General features: G+C 40.9%; 1 protein-coding gene across 2 annotated transcripts in view; it reads left to right on the top strand.

The window, feature by feature from the left end:
* LOC125882060 (dipeptidyl aminopeptidase-like protein 6) overlaps positions 1-13,013 on the top strand; it is a 341,554-nt gene that overhangs the window by 25,390 nt on the left and 303,151 nt on the right. The gene's annotated exons all lie outside the window — the stretch shown is intronic.

Below are 13,013 nucleotides of genomic sequence, written 5' to 3'. Positions count from 1 at the left end.
ACTTTTTCTGTCTCCTACTGCCAAATGCTACTGAGAAGGGACTGTCTGTGAGGCGCTACTGCAGTTTACGTATGTCATGTTTTATTAGGGTATGTTAAAGTCAGTGCAGAGCGACAGAATTTAAAAGCTCACAGTGTTTTTATGGGTCAATATTTGCATAAAGGATCAAATAAAAGGCTCAAACTGCTTTTGTATAGGTGAACTTAAAAGTGATATACCAGCAAACATGCTTGCAAATTTCAAACCCAACACCACATAAGTTCATGATCTTTCCGGTTCTGTATGTGGCTAATAGACCTCCTGCATAGAGGCTGCAAGATTAATGTGCGCTTTACATGCCTGTGCACCATTTTTTTCTGCTCCTGAATTCATTAGAGATGGTAACGATCTGTCGGCCTGACAGTCTGGGGCGGGGAAGGTCAGCAGAAACCTCTTATCTAGATTATGGTGCTCCCCACCAGCAGAGTAGTGCGCCCAGCACTTTGTGGGGAGAAATTCACAGAAAGATGTTTGAGATGCAAATCAGCTGGTAGTGTACGAACTGAAATAGTCACTTCCTGCTGCTCGGTAATGGTTACAATTTCAGCTGTCTCTCATTTGCATTTCCACTGACCACTCTTAGCCTAAACCTTGAGCCAGACTTGAACTCAGAAGCACATGTTTAGGATTAATCTGCTATAAGACACTACAACAGCTTTTCTGACTGTTTTCTGGAAACAGCAGAATTCAGTTAAAGCCTCAGTTGCATCAGGAGAGGATTTAGTGGCAGCCGGTTTCCTAGACTGCATTTAGTTTGACGGTGATATTGCTTACAGTAATTTCATTCCTCCTTGAAACAAGTCCTGGATCTCAGGCTGTCATTAAAATGGCAAAAGACAACGGTGACAGCGACGCAAAGGATATCATGGTATCAAGTAATTAAGTTGATAATGAAACCATCGATTTGTCCCGCGAAGGTCTCGCTAGAGTTTATTGTGCTGGATGACTGCCGTCACTAAAATGGAGCTTGTTCTCTGAGCTCACTCCACCGGGGATCCGGGCCAATCAATCCTGGATTTGGGCAAGTTTTAATCACTTTTGTCTTAAAGGCTTCCCTGCTCATCTTAGAGTCTTGGTTTTGAACACACCCAATTTTAAAAAAACACCACAGTAAATACAAACACACATACAGTTATGCTGTAGACACTCCGCACACACAGTGATGCAACCTGAGGTTACAAAGACATGTATATGGAGTGTTGCTTCTTCTTGCATTGTAGTTCAAACAAAAGATTTGCTCTTGGCATGATGCAAACTGTTTGCTGATGTTCAGAACTGTTGTGTGCAAAATATTGAGCTGATATGGTAAATTTCATATTTTTTCCATGCCAGTGATGTTTATAGGCGGAAATAAGTAACGCCTGCAAACTTTCTCTGTGCCACACAAGTTTAAGGAAGACAGTGTTTCCATCCTATTTGGTTCTTCGTCAGGTCAAAATGAGGACAAAGATCCACATAGGATCGAAATGTTGTCTTCATTAAACTTGTGTGGCATGGAGTGTGTATGTAGGGGTTACTTTTTTTCTTGTGTACGGTGGGTTTTTTTGTGTACGCTATGTGATGTGCGTATTATTACTCACTGTCAAGTGATGTTTAGGGACCAGATGCTTAAAAGAAATGGACCCAGTCACTGTGACATCACCCATCAGTTTGTGCATAGGTGTAGATTTCGGGTGGGGAGGACATAGGTCCCCCTCAGTATTTAGCATGAAAGAATGACTTTTATTTTGACAGAATGATTAAATGTGTCAGTGTCTTTCGATGAAAGACACAGAAAAGGCACAAATTGGTGCATAAAAATTCACCAGAATGCACCAGAATACGATCTTGGGTTTGTGGACTCCCCTCGAGTTTGGCATTTGGCATCTTGGATTTTTTGAGCCAGAGGTGACCATATTCAGATGAGAGAGTGGAGCCGTGGAGGAGCGAGGAGTGGTCTGACTGAGAGCCTGAGGAAACTATCCATAGACAGCCTGTCACTCAATGTGGCCACGCCCTTAATTATGCGTAACTATACGCCTGAAAAAAAAAAAAAATCATAAAGGTGAGTTATATTAAAAAATTAACCCCAAAACAGTTGTCATGACGGGTGACATGAGCTATAGAGACCACAAGAGTTTAACCATTAAACAACAGTTTTGAAGTTACATGTTTCAAATATTGGAAGGAGGAAGAAGGGATTGGTTTAAATGTAGGCTATGCACCTTACTGAATAGGTGTGTCTGTTGAAGAATGACGTCCACATTGTAAGTCAATTGGCTTGTACAATGTGAGTGTTACCTAAGTTAGTTATCTAAGTTACCTAACCCTAACCATACTGTACATTACCGATAGTTAATTTGCAAACCATGAACTTCCTTTCACTTTAAAGAAGTATTTCACTGCTCTGAAGATGTTCTTTTCAATAAAACTGGGCAGTCTATGCAGTTGAGAGATGCAAATATTTTTTTAAATTGGTGCTCTATGACCGGAGAAAACAGAGGAGAAAGGCTGTGGCATTAACTTTTGCTCAAGAGATGAAAAACCTACAACTACCAGAATGCACTGCGCCACACCAGACCAATAATTGCTCCCTCTTGTGGGTGATTTAATGCAAGCTTGACCATTTTGACACGGAAAACAATAATGCAGCTGGTAACAAACAGTCTTGAATTACATTTAAACTAGAGATGGAGGATGATATCGGCATGTCATCGGTATTGGCTGATATTGGCTTTGTAATGAAATATTGGAATCAGCCAACATGTCTTTTCTTATTTTGGCAATGAATGAATATTACATACATTGAAAAGTGTTGTATTCCATGTCTCCATCTGCTGGTGGGCCATCACAAGAGTATGCATGCTGAATATGTTGTAACCTCCACTGCAGAGGAGACTTGATGTTCACTAAAACTAAGTAGAGAAAAAAAGGATATATTGATATTGTTTATTGGTTATATGAGTTGTTACATATCTGCAAATCAGATATTGGCAAAAAAATCCAATATCGGGGCGTCAGTAGCGTAGTGGATAGTGCCGGCGCCCCATGTAAAGAGGCATTGCCTCGCTGCAGCGGCCGCGGGTTTGAGTCCGACTCGCGGCCCTTTGCTGCATGTCAGTCCCCACTCTCTCTCTCTGTCTCCCCATTTCACTCTCTGTCCTGTCATTAAAGGCAAAAAGCCCACAAAAATAATCTTAAAAAAAAAAAAAAATCCAATATCAAGCATCCCTAATTTAAATGGTTCGTTCGTTCAGAATCTTAGTTTGTATTTGGTCAGCACTGCCAAGTCTTACTAGCCTGAAAATCCAGACTCAAATCTAGAAAGAGTTTGAGTCTGGCCCTCACCGATACACCCTTCCTACCCAAAGGGCGGCACTAACTGAGGCATATTAAATGCCGCCGCACGCCAATCAGAGCAAAAAACAAGGTGACGTATTCATTGCACTAAGCCCTATTTGTTTGCCGACCAGTGGGGTTAACTGATATATTACGCTTTTGCTGCATCCCGTTGGCAAAAACATCCTTCCTGGAAACGAAGGCTTCTAGGGCAGTCTTCTGTTCCTCTCTCAAGGAAAAAGATAAGTGTAGTTGGCTTAGCGTTTCTTCCAAGGCTAAATTGAATGGACGCGGTCCTTCGGCAGCTGCCATCTTGGCTGTTTACTTTTCGACTCCTACGGCGCAGCGCTGTCGTCATCATGTTACGCCCGCCCAGAGCCCGCCTAGACTGATCTGATTGGTCCGATGGTGATTCAGCGGGCTATGCTCGTCGGGGCTAGATCCCTGTGCAGTGCAAATTCGAATTTGCTAGGGGCGGGACATCTGGATTTCTGGGTTAAAATTTTACAGTTTGATCCAAATTTGAAAGAGAGAGGAGGCAGGTCTCTCCTGCTGTAACTATGGAGGCAATTATACGTAAATTAATAAGTACAATCTGTAGTTTGAGCAACAGCCCGAGAAACAGCAAAAGTCCACCGCATCATCCAGTGGATTTGAGCTGAGAGATGAGCGGGGAGGTCTGGGCTCTGGTAAATGGAGGGAAGTTTATCAGTAGTTAATTAACACATACTTCCCACATTGTTATGATACAAAGCTGGTTGAAAATCAGCAAGGTGTCCCTTTAACTCTTCTATATGGAGAGTATAGGAAGCAGGGATTTTAGAAGCATCAATGGGCTTGTCAATTTTGCAGAATCGGCCAATATTGTCATTCCTGTCTGGTGATAATGTTGCAGGGGAAATTTTTTTTTTTTTAGATGTAACTGCTTCCACAGTACTCTATTTATGATTTACTTGTTTACAATATTTGGGAAGTGGTTGCTGTTGTGTTTATGTAATGAAAGAAAATTGCAAAAATTTCTTTTATTTTATGCACGTCTATTTAACGCAGCAGTTCACTTCTACAAGCCGTTTATTGTGCCTCTCCATATTAGAGTCGGGCAGCAGCTGTCCACACTCCAGCAGATTTCCCCTCTCCAGCCGAGCTCCCATGCAGCTCGGTAGCTTTGGCTGCTATACACTCTGTGACAGTCAACTGCCTATTTTTGTGGAGCTTTATGGCGTGGTAGCACTTACCCATCCCTGGCCAGCCATTTTCTCTGAGAGTCCTAACACCCGGCAGCTGCTGTCTGCTTCTGCGTGGCCAACATTGTCGTTACAGATGTCCTTGGCCCTCCACACCTGTACGTGATGGATTCCAACTTGGCCCGATGTGCCTCGTCGGGGAATAAACAACATGGTGAATTCAATATTGCATGTGTAGTACAGGCCAGCTTGTGGGGTCGAGGGGAGTTTATGTGTCATGTTTGATACATAAACCCTGATTAAATGTGGCACTATCAGCAAAGCTGTTATTTACAGGAGGTTATATGCGGTGAGTTGAAAATGGTGTGTTATGAAGGTTATCCTTTAAGCGTGCCGTTGACAGAAGAACTCCACGGAGCAGTTATGAAGAAAATCAGTAAAAAATAGCGGCACAGTAATGAAGCAGCGCAGCCAGCTACCTATCTTTGCAACTGCTGTGTTCTCCCTCTGTCAGCAGTCCAGCTGGAGTCGAGGGAGCCCGATGCCCCCATTAGGCTGTTTTGACAGCCTCATCCACAGTAATTAATACCAGGCACTTTTAAATGAGATTTATGTGAGACATGCTGTTTGCACTTCCCAGCTGGGGGAATCTTCTCTCAGTGAACGGCTGCTGTGAGTTTAGGACACTCATCTGCCTGGCTACATCATCACCGCACAGGTTTTTTTTAATGCAGTACAGTAAACACAAACTCTGAAGATACGCTTTCAGACTCATATTGATTTATAAAGCTTGAGAGAGATCGAGAACTAAGGCGGCCTTCATCTTAAAAGCTGGTGATACAGAGGGCTTGGTCGTAAGTGGGTGTTCTTTTTGTAAGATAAAAATAGTGCATATTAAAAGAATATTAAAGGTGAAAACTATAAAATACTGCACACCCACACCTCAGTAGTCTCAATGCATGAAGATATACAATATGTAATTATTTTTCCTTTATTTATGTCTCTTTTGTGACTTGATATTGATGTTGATAATGGAAATCAATAAGCTTTTACCTGGTGACCTAATGAACCTCATGTTTTCTTCATTCAAATTCTTAAGCTATTTTCTAGATGGATAAAAAGTCATTTGCACACACTTTGCAACTTTTCAAAAAGAAATTTTAGTCAGTAATCGAGGGTTGATGATATTACTGCTCTGCAGAGACTATATAAAATAATATACGTAGCCACTGTGATGTCACCCATTGGTTTGTGGGCTGAATTTGACATTTTGGCTGTCTCCATCTTCGAGATTTTGGAGATTTTGAAGTGACTCAAAGTGACCATATTTGGAGCTTTGGAGCAGTGTAAATAGACTGCACTTGTATAGCGCCTTTCTAGTCTTCTGGCCACTCATAGCGCTTTTACATTATACTGTATGTCACATTCACCCACTCACACACACATTCACACACTGGTGGTCGAGTAGGGCTGCCACTAACGATTATTTTCATTGTCAACTAACCTGTTGATTATTTCTTCGATTAGTCGACTAATCATTTCATCGAAAAATGTGTTAAAATGTTGAAAAATGTCAGTCTGTCTCACCCAAACCCCAAAATTACGTCATCTAATGTCTTGTTTTATACTCACGTCAAAGGGTTACGTCACTGTCACGGGAGAGTGTGTAAAGCTGCCAATATCTGAACATAAGAAGCCGCAGTAAGAGTATTTTGGGGTACTTTTATAGTACTTTTCTATGAAAAATGACTCAAACCGATTAGTCGACTACTAAAACAGTCACCGATTACTTTAATAGTCGATTAGTCATCAATTAGTTGACTAATCGTGGCAGCCCTATGGTCGAGGCTACAATATATGGTGCCACCTGCTGCGTAGTAACCATTTACACACTCTCAGATACCAATGGAACAGCCTTGGGGAGCAATTTGGGGTTCAGTATCTTGCCCAAGGATACTTCAACATATGGACTGTAGGGGCCGGGAATCGAACCTCGCGTCTTCCGACTATTGGACAACTAGGAAAAATGTTTGTTTGTGCTGTAAACTTGGACATTTTAATGGGAGTCTATGAGGATTGACTGGATTTGGAGTCAGCCTCAAGTGGCCATTAGAGGAACTGCAGTTTTTGGCACTTAAATGTTTTTTAGTTAAGTTGCCTCTTGATGCCAAAACTCTTCCTGTTATATTTCCTCATCAGCACTTCCTGGAGTTTTGAGTCACAGGGATACAGTATAGAGTCTAATTCCACTCCTGATGAATAATCCAGCTCCAAAATCTGTCAATATTAAAATCAGTATGTGGAGGCAGATGATGATATTGTGGCAGGTCGTCACAGATGAATGTGTGGGAAATCCAGTGGAATAATGTCAAGCTTTATTTTCTTCTTAAATATAGGCTTATAATAAGGGCTGTCGAAGTTAACGCATTAATAACAAGTTAACACATTGATAAACGCACATACGTTCTGTAATTGTGACCTTAGGCCCAACCCCTAGTTTGGGAAATCAGGAAGCCATGCAGCGGTAACATTGTGGATGGCAAACAGAAACAAACCTCCATGAGCAGAAATGGGTACAGAAAGGGGTCTCTAGAATGGCAAGTTCAGCTTTAAAGCCCTGCCAGATGGTTCTCTGCACAAGACCAATGTTATTTGCATTTACTGTCTGAATTGAGTTACCACCAGAGTACAGTGAGTCTCAAATACCACTTGCTGGCCAAGCACACAGCTGATGCAGAGAGCTCTCTTTATAATGATATAAACATACATTTGCATAAAGCAAGCATATGTGTCCACTCCTATGTTGAAAAGAGTATTCAATACTTGAAAAATATCCCTTTAAGGAACATTTAGAACAGATAAAAAATGTGTGATTAATTTGCAATTAATTGCAAGTTAACATGGACAATCCTGCAATTAATTGTGATTAAATATTTTAATCGATTGACAGCTTCTTATAACTAAAGTCGCATTTCTTCGAAACTGTGTAGACCATTGATTCCCATTCTTTTTGGCTTGTGATGCCCTAAAACAACACAATGTCTCGTAACCAGTTTTATCTTGTCTATGGATTAAAATTAGGTTAATGAGAGCTACATTTTTTTTTTCTTTTTTAATTTTATTTGGGACATTTAGAAGAAATACATACTCCACCGCAATACACCCACCTACATACAAAAAAACAAGAAGGTTGCCAGAGTAGCAAAAAATTGTCCATGTATGCCCACATAAGCTGTATCTCCAGTGTGCATAGCTGCCATGATGGAGATGTCCACACAGGCCGATGTTGGTTGTATATCATCACAGTCTGGAGATTAATTTAAAAGAAAGTTTAAATAACCTGTACATGGAGCCAAACTCAAGAGGGCCACAAAAACAAACATTAGTTCCAGCTGAGTCCATTTACTTCTTATATAATTAATAAAGGGACCCCAAATCTCAATTACTTTCCAGCAGGAGTCAGATGAGGACATAATCTCCTCCAGATAAAGACCGACAACCAGATCACTGAGACACTTTTTAATACAAGGAGGAGAGGTAGATTTCCATTCTCTCAAAATAACATTTTAAAGATATACAAAACATTAAAAACCACAGAATCTCACACAGTAAGCCTTAAAACAGCAAGGACACAGTTTGGGTCCATTTGTTTTCCGATAACGAAACCGCATAAATGAATTATTTTTCCCTAACTTTTTAAGTTAGGCAGTGAACCCGAGCTTTTTTCTTGTTTAATTTGAATAATTTGCAGCCTGAAGACGAACAGATTTTTTTATATATATACGAAAAACAAAGTTTCAAGGAACACTTATAAACAAATATAATTTTGTGCAGCAGAATACATGTTTCTTCTTTTATTCCTCTCCTGTAGATCAGCTGATGACCCATCGAATTTATATTACGACTCCCCTGGGCATTCAGACCTCCATGTTGGGAACCACTGGTATGGACTGTACAGAGAAAGCAAGTTGGAAATTGGAAAAGTTTGATAGTGTTTGTAGACAGTGGATACTGTATCAGTGCTATACAAGGTTGTGCTGCGGACACTGAGAGTGGACATTGAAAAGTTTATGGGAGCACTGACTTTGAAGTAAAGTGAGTTTCTAAAAATAATCCAAAACAATTATATAAAGTGAGTAGCCTAAGAAACAAGCAGGTCACGAAGATCACCAAAGACCCCCACAGGCTCATAAGATAATTTCCCTTCATTTGTGCCCTTTTAAAGGAATACGTCACCCACAAAATGACCATTTGTGTATCAACATTCTTGGAACCCATTGGCTGTATTCGGCGTCTGACTTCCGGCAGACGGCAATATAGCCTCTGGGAGCAGACCCCCGATTTTTTGGCTTTCCGGTTTGAGGAGGCAAATTTCCGTTTCCGACTTCTGTTTATATAATAAGTAAATATGCTGAACCATTGCGATGGATTCAGAGTTTGCAGTGATGGCAATTATGTTCTGCCTCGTTAGTTCACCGCACGGACCGTTTAACCTGGCAACAACTGCAGCTGGCTCAAACGTGATTGATCAATATCACGCGGACTACCAAGAGCCTAGCACCGGAAACCAGGGCTCTTCCACTCTTCTTCTGGAGGCAAGATCTCCGGGGTTTGCCTACAGACTCTACATTCACTGAATGTAGAGTCTGTATATAGAGACTAGTGTATCAATGACTCACCCTGTGTTCTGTTGAATTCATGAAGCATGCCACCACAAGTGAACAAAGAATTCTAAAACAGAGAATTCTTGATGAATAAAAGTTCATGTTTAACAACGGCAAAACTATATCAAAAGATCTCACACAACTTGTACATCATAATCCAAGTCTCACTGATCCAGTCATATGCTTGGTACCTCCTAAACTCTCGTATTTTCATGTAATCCTTACTATTCAAAGGTCCAGTGTGTAGGCTTAAAGGGGATATTTTGGCAGAAATATAGTATAATAAGTATGTTTTCTTTAGCATAATCACTTGATAGTCATTGTGTTTTCATTACCTTGGAATGAGCCCTTTATGTCTACATAGTAGGGCTGTAGTCAACCAAAGAAAATCTTGGTCGTCTAAAGTCCTTCATAATCTAAAACTAATTGATTAGTCGTGGGAAAAAAGATCTGCATGTTATTTTCACTTGTGTGGTGGTGTGTCTGTCACTGCAGTTACATCTCCAAAATGCTATGGCGTAGGAGGACTCTGTTAAGTGCTGTAAAGTTTAACGTTAGTTGAATCAAAACACACATTAAATATGGCTTAATAGAGACAATTTCAAACACAAGTACACAAATTGGCTTCACTGTAAATCGCAGAATTGACAGACAAACACTTGTCTTTATCTGGACACATTTCCCCCACCAATACAACATGCTAATGTTATTAGCACTAGCCTATGGCATTTTACATTGTGTAAATTAGCCTAGCGTCTAGCAATCTTTTCCTCTTCTCATGTAAAACCAGGGACAACAGCAACATTTAACAAAGTTTACAGCACACAGTTTGGCTCCATTACCACTCACAAAGTTCACTGCCAAAAAAAACTGTCTTATACTAAACACGTTTTCCAAGCAAATACAACATGCTAACGTTATTAGCACCAGCCTATGGCATTTTATGTTGTATGAATTAGCCTAGCGACGAGCGTAGATTTCCTCTGCTCATATTAAGCCAGGATAAAGTATAAATCCCTAAAATAGCTAAATAGCTAAAATAGATAAATCACACCAGAGTCCTGCACGAGTCCAGTTTTCAAGATCCGCCCCGACCCGACCTGGCGACGTACAAGCCCGCACCCGAACCGCAAAACCCGCGCATCAGGCCAATTAGTACCGCAACCCGGTCCAACCCGTTGAAACACGACCCGCAGCCTGACCCATAACCCGGATTTAAAGTAATCATTTTGGGTCATATTGGCTGAATATTGAACAGCATATTGCCACAGTTAAGGTGCCAGTGAGTAAACAACGACCTGAATGAAGCAGCTCTCACAATAAAAACCTGACTTCAGCTCCATCATCAACCCTCTGTGTTCTTCTCCCATACGAGTGTAAAAGCACTCTTTTGTTACGTTTAATGCTTTTAAACTTTTAATCTATGTAAAGGAACTTTACATGTGTAAAAATAGACTTACTTTCTGTCCAGAACGACGTTCAGCAGTTACGAGCCGTCATGTGTTTTTAGAATCCATTGAGGAGAGAAGTAATCCATCAGGGAAACACTTCAGAAACATTATAAAGTGATAGTTGTATGTTTTATCCACTTATTTCTCAAATACCTAAATAATTATTTACTGTTTTGGAATTGGCGCTTGTTAGACAGTGGCAGCCATGTTGATTCTGTCGTCCAATCACAAATTGTGTTATTAGATGGTGAAACGCGTGTAAACAGCTGAACCAATGACCGTTACGAAATAGCGGAGGCGATCCTCAGAGAGTAAATAATGACCAAGATAGTTATCTGTAGTTTGCTGAACTAATGACTGATGTGTTTATCTAAAACCCGCGATCCGACCTGCATGTTATTTTTTCCACCCAGATCCGAACCGGGAAAAAATGTTTTTTTAAAAACCACCCGCAAATCAGCTGTTTTTGCGGGTACCCGCGTCAACGTGACACAGACCGTGAGGGTGGGCGAGTTCAACTTTCTGTCAACAACGGGGGTGTTTTCAAAACACTCCCATTTTCACAGGTAACTTAGCCTGTCCCCCCCGCCGCAGGAAATAATGGATTAATCCTGCAAAGCTGTTGATGTAGCACTTTGCTCCTTATGAAAGTAACACAGTGATTATTTGACCAATGAGAATTTGGTCGGATGAGGGCATATCGACCAAATAATCGACTAGTCGACCAGGAGACTACAGCCCTACTACATAGGGACTGGTTCTTGTCCACGGAAATCACAGTGTTGCACCACCATGTTTCTGCAGTAGCCCAGAACGGACGAACCAAACACTGGCTCTAGATAGGAACCTTTGAGTTGGTCACTGAGGTTAGCAGCCCCTCTGCAACAACAGTGTTTGAAAACACAAAACTGCTTTATTCAAGTGTTTTTACCAGTTCAAATTACCGGGTCTATTTGTTTCGGAGAGGAAGGGACCTCTGCGAAAATTTGGCTTCCGCTAAAAATCTCCTGAACATCTGGTGCCATAAGAGTTACTCTAAGAAAATTCTGAGAATTGTAAAGTTTCCTTGGAATTTCTCCTTGAGGTTAAGACCAAGTCCTTGTTAAGATAAAAGGGATTGACAGAGCATAGACCTTGAAAGAGCTCCTATGGTGAAAAACTGTCAGGAGTAGAGAGGAGGAATTCTAAGAGTCTTAAGAGTTTCCTAAGCAGAGGAGAAAATGGTAGAAACACTAAGAAATATTCTCCAAATGCTGGATGACAGGGAGTAAATGAAATGCTGCAGATTCGATTGTGTGGGGTTAATATGTGTGGTTAATGTCATTAGGGATACACACACACACATTTCACACCCAACGCAATAACGCTATAACACCAAAAATAAAATAATCACAATACTAAGATATTTGGGAAACTGGAAAAATGCAACAGAGCAGCAGTGATGAGTTGGGTCTGTCTCAACCTTCCATCAGCAGAGTGATCACACTAACAATGACAACACTTTCACAGTCAGCAGTTCATTTAATTTCCACGGTGTGACCATGCCCTGCAGGCTCACAAAAGGGCATGTCTGTGACAACCAATCACATCTGCTAAAAGAATGCATCACACCTAGCAACAGGGTCAACCACACCACCTCACTAAGACAAAAGTTTCTGTCCCTTCCTCGCCCAGAGTTGCTTTGAGAACTTTCCTAAATTGCTCCTAAGCTACGACTTCTTACTGAAATTGTTTAGGCTAAGTTTGGAGCTCTCTGAGAAAGTTCTCAGAATGTTTGCGAATGTGGGCCTTGGGTCATAAGTTTTTAGAGAAAAATGTGAGCAGACATTAGCAAGTGCTGAGCTAGCGGCACATCTCCGATATGTGTACACTGTCGGACAAACACTAATTTGTAACGTGAAACTGCTTTATCTGTGTTTTTTACCGTTTTAAATCGCCAAAACAGTGCATAGGATCCATACTAAAAATGTACGTATGGACAAAAGCCAAAAATGGCATGCGCCAAAAAATAATCAACAATTTCTACAATCAGGCTTCCACATCACCATCTGCATTGCCAATTTCCCCATATCCAGAATGTTCATAAGCATGGCTCAAAGTTTCTGCCATCAAGTCTGTTTCTGTAGATCACAACTTTTCCATGGGAAGTGGTGTACGCTTTCTTCAGACCTCATTTTGTGTGTACGCAGTGTTTATAAATAAGACCCCTGGTCCATTTGTTTTGGAGAAGAAGACACCTCTGTGCAAGAGCCTTAAAAAAGGTTGTTTTTTGCAAAAATGCATGCGTTTGGGAAGTACTGAGACATGATTTTGGATTTGGATTATACTGAATGGGTTGTATGGAGTTTGTAAGCAGA

Source organism: Epinephelus fuscoguttatus, linkage group LG21 (genome assembly GCF_011397635.1).
Source record: "Epinephelus fuscoguttatus linkage group LG21, E.fuscoguttatus.final_Chr_v1".
In the NCBI taxonomy this organism is placed as follows: domain Eukaryota; kingdom Metazoa; phylum Chordata; class Actinopteri; order Perciformes; family Serranidae; genus Epinephelus; species Epinephelus fuscoguttatus.
The sequence above is the reverse complement of the archived record's forward strand: the minus strand, read 5'-3'. Positions and strand labels throughout refer to the sequence as shown.